This window comes from Mesitornis unicolor, unplaced genomic scaffold (assembly GCF_000695765.1).
Source record: "Mesitornis unicolor isolate BGI_N332 unplaced genomic scaffold, ASM69576v1 scaffold42935, whole genome shotgun sequence".
NCBI lineage: Eukaryota > Metazoa > Chordata > Aves > Mesitornithiformes > Mesitornithidae > Mesitornis > Mesitornis unicolor.
The window spans coordinates 34,395-39,065 of record NW_010186980.1 but is presented as its reverse complement, the minus strand read 5'-3'; positions in this window follow the sequence as shown (position 1 = coordinate 39,065).

Sequence of the window (4,671 nt, the reverse complement as noted above, 5' to 3'; positions counted from 1 at the left end):
TAACAAAGCATGAAAAGCTGCTAAGGAAGTGATGAAAGAAGTGGCTCGACAGAGAGCCTTCACTTTTCATCAAGTGAGTTGCTTTGGTTTGCCTCTAGCTTGAGAAATCAGAACACTTCATATCCCCCAGGCTTGGCCAGGCAAGGATTTGCTCTTTTGGAAACTGTTTGCAATTATATTGCACCATTTCTCAGTCTACATCAAGTGTCCAAGGCATGAATTTATCAAAGACCGGGTGAGGCCTGTGCCAAAAAATTGAAGACTCACTTTTTCCAGCTGAGTCACACTGGCAGATAAAGCTTAAAAAAATAGCAGAAATAGCAGCAAGGCCAAAATAAAACCCCTGAAGTTAAATCCCTGATACTGCAAATAGGTCTTCAAGTTTGAACAGCTATGGTTCTTGAGCTCTTTTAAGAGAGAGGGCTGGCATCTCAAAAGCTGGTCTGCTGTTGCTTTTCTTAGCTGAACCCGTCAAACTCATCACTCGATAGCTCTTTTACCTCTTCCCCCCCCCCCCGCCGCTTTTGGTATTTTTCCCTCCTCCCCCCCCCCCCGATGCTTTGGATATTGTGTATTTTTAGCAGCTCTTTTGGGTGCTATGTGGTATTTGAGAGTTGGTTTTGAACATATGCTGGTAGCATGAAGTACTGCTCACACACATCAGTGCCAGTTACGTGGCTGTGACGGGGTTTTTGGTTTAAACAGTTTGCTTAAAACTGTACTACAGGTGAGCCTTAGAGGTAAGAAACCATACAAGTCCCCAAAGCTTCCTCTTAAGTCTATGTGCACTGTGTAACTTGAGAGATTTTTATCTGAACAATGTGGCTTTTCGTGCCCAAGCAGAAACTTCAGCTTCTGGGAGAGGAGGTGATTGGCACCACCACCTCCCAGTAAAAAGGTTACTCAGTGTTTTATTGCAGAGCTCTTGGCTGCCACCCTGGGTGGCTGTTTCTGCAGCATCTGCTGAGGAAGTTCCTCGTGGACAGTACTGGCTTAACAGCTGCCTTAGTAAGGTCTGAACAAGCTTACCTTCTAAGTGCTTAGTGAAAGCTGGCTGATTATTCTCCCCTGTCAGGGCAAACGGGCTGTTAAGGAATTAAGATGTTCTTCAGAAAGGTAGAAACTTGGTGTTGACATACTGATGTATAAAACATAATGGTGTAGGAACACCTCTCGGCCTCTAAATTGCTGAATTAGCTTGTAGAATATTAAGGAACAGCTTCCTAGCTCCTTAGATGGATTTGTTTATTCTAAAACATGCCTGATTGATTGCAAAGCACTACAGAGTTGCACTGTGCTACTCACTTTTGACTTGTTATAATTAAAGTTTTGTTTATGGCTGGGAAAGGTGTGCCACTGCCCTCGCACTGGAATTTGAAAATCCTCCCTACAGACATATGTCAACGTGACCTGCTGGATTTTAATAGTCTGGGGAGGGAAGATGACAGAAGGAAGGGCTGTGGCAACGATGGAAGCTGATTAATAAGGATGTGGAAAAGTATTGGTGTTTGCTTACTAATGAGGTGCACAGGGAACCTCCCCAGGCTCAGGCAGCACATGGGGATCAGACAGAGTCGCCAAGCACTGACTGCAAGGAGAGCAGCAGGAGCATCGCCTGCTCGCTACTGCTGAAGGCTCTGAAGCAAGTTCAAGTGGCTCCAAGAGCTGCGGAGGAGCAAGAGGAGGCAGTGGGGTGCGATGAAGGAGCTGTCTGGTAAACACGAGTGGCCGCCAAGTCAGATGACTTGAGCAGGAGAGCAGTTAAGGATAGCAGGACACCAGACTGCTAAGGAAGGGGATGAGTCAGAAAAGGGAGAACAAGAGCAACTGGTTGAGGAAAAAGTAGAATGCGGTTGTGAAACAGGGAGCTGGTAGGACAACTGTTGGGTGACAGGTTCTTATTTGCTCTGGGACTTGGTAATCTTCAGCTTGGATCATGAGGCAGGGACAAAGACAACAAGGTAGGAATTTTTCCTTTGCAAGTTTCACCTTGCTTGAGAATGTAGGCAAAACCGAATAGTGTTGTGGCTTCAAGAAGAAACTGCCTATCCTGGGCACCAAGGAGGGCGATAGCTCCCTGCTCAGTCAAGAGTTGACGGCAGGAGATGCAGCAACCTGACTAAAGATAGAAGACTGAACATCTGCATTTGTTAGAAGTCCAGGAGGTTTGCGGATTGAAGGGCATTGACATTGAAACATCATAGTAAAAATAACCACTATTAAATGGTTCTTTATTCTGCAGAGTGGTTGCATTGATTGCTACAAGCAACTGCCTCCACCAGGAAAAATCAATATTTTAAAATGGGTAGCTTGTTCCGAGATGGATTTGTGTTTGTAGGAAGTGTTTAGGTAATGCTGACTTGTTTAGAATCAACTCTGTTTAGAGCATCATCGCACAAGTCTGCCATGGTGAGAAGGCCAGACTGTGGAGTTAAATGCAGCTATGTCTTGAGTTATAATTATACTCTTCAACTGTAGTCAGTTGTAAAGTGTGGGCACTAAAGGCTCAATAGCAACACGTGGCCTTAGTAAAGCTGATTTATGACATTAGTCCCAAAGATTCTGGAGCTTTGATCCAGCCTTGTGCTCTTCTTACAGACAGCTTGTCTTAGGTTGTTTTTGATCCCCCTTTTTAGAGGCAGGAAGTCCAAAACACTTGCCTGTAGGCACTTTAAAGCTTCAAGAACGGTGACCCCAAGACTGCCGCACATGCCCAGCTACAGAAGTCAAGCTGATGTGATTTCAGGGCTGGATCTAGCAAAAGTATGACATGATGTTTATGCAGTGACTTGTGCTGGAGCTCTTGGGAGAGAAAGACTATAGGAAACTTTGAGGAACATTTGAGGAGGATTAAGGCAGCTGCGGGTCACTGATTTGCTACAACTTTGTTGTATTCAGTGCATTCTGAACTAAAAGGTTGGGTGATGTGGTTTAATTACCTTTCTGTTCAAATCTTTATTGTTAAATCTTTCCATTCTTCCCCTTGGGAAAAAGTCCTCTAATACTTCTGCAGTGCTTTTACTCCAGAAACATCTGAGGTTAGCAGCCAGCATGTTTTGTTATGATATAAATAATCTCTATTTCCACTTTTTAGATGTGGGAAACAGGCTTGGGACTAGACTGGCCCTTAAAGATATGAGTGAGTGACCTGCATAAAACAGGGAGTTTTATTCCTTTGACTTCATCCATATTGCAATGTAAAATAACTTCTTATTCTTTGGCTTCCTAACTGCAGCTTAGTTTTACTAATTGAACCCCAGCTGCCCTCTCTGCTGGAGAACACTCTGGTAGGAGCACCAGAACAGCATACTTTGCCCAAATACTCTTAATCTGTTTGCCCCAGTGGAGATCTTGGCCTGCATTCTGTAACATTAAAACAGATCATGCTGCTAAGAGCACAGTGGATGGCAGCCCACGGCTTGCTTCTGACAACAGGGCTGGTTGGTACCTGTGAGCTGACAGAGCTGTAACACAAGTCTGACCTCAGTGTTTTTTTGGAAGAGAACCATGTATTGTTTTCTCTTGGCTTTTCTATGCAATCCCTCATTCTCCCTCCCTTCGTCTGGAAATCCCTTCTCCTGCCAACAGGAGCCAGAGGAATGTGCTGTTTGTTTACCTTCTCGCTCCTTCATCCCACCCCCCAGTTGTAATCCTAACAGGCTCAGCTCTTCATCCTTCTGACAGGGTACTACTCCGCTGAGTATTTTCAGATGAAAGGATTGCTGCAAGAATCAGCATCTGTGCTGTGGGGGTGAGGTTGTGGCATTTTTCAAGGCCAGGGCTGTCCTCTTGCCTGTCCCTGTGCCCTGGCTGGCAGCTGCTTCACTCAGCATCACTCCATGTCACTCTTCCTTTTTCCAGCATTCCCCTGTGTGGTTTTGCCCTTTTGGGGTGATAAGCAAGGAGTCTCTTTGTACCCTCTTCTCACAGTTGCCCTACTGCATGATCTGAAGGAAAACTTCCACTTCTCTCCCACCAGCATTGAGATCTTCGAGCCTGACCTGCTACTGCTCTCTCAGACTGCTGAACTCCATTATTCTGCCCCCTTTCCACAGTTTTGGCTCTGTAAAAACACCTCTGTAAGGCGTTTGTTATTTCTAAAGCCGTCTGAATTTCTTGGATGAAGATGTTTAAACTGCTTAGAAAAAAAATCCCACACACTTAGTGTAGTTGATGCAGTTGCTAAAGGTGGAAGTGTGTTTTCTAGACTTCTACTGTGCTGCCATCCCTGGTTAGAGAAGCCCTTAAAGCTCACTGTTTCCACAGGGTTTTATAATAATCCAAGTGAGGAAATCCTGTGTTTACAGCACTTACAAAAATTGCCATTTTGAGACTGTCCCCTCTTTGATCTATTCACATACTTTGCCTTATCTGACTTTAGCTGATTGGCAAGGATTATAAATCCCTTAAGCAGGGACTGTCCTTCCCTTTGTTTTGCAGCCTGGACGCTGTCAGGACTTTCCTGGGTATATTTTTATGTATAGCTTGAATTTTATGCTGTCCTGCTGGAATACTTTATAGCGGGTCTGTGATTGGGAAGGAAGAAGTTTGTGCACTCAACGCTTCCTAGACACTTCTTGCACTAACGCTTCCTTAACACCCCTTTGTAGCACCTAATAGCTTACCCCACTGTTGTATTTTTTTATACCATCCCTCACATCTTTGGGTAAA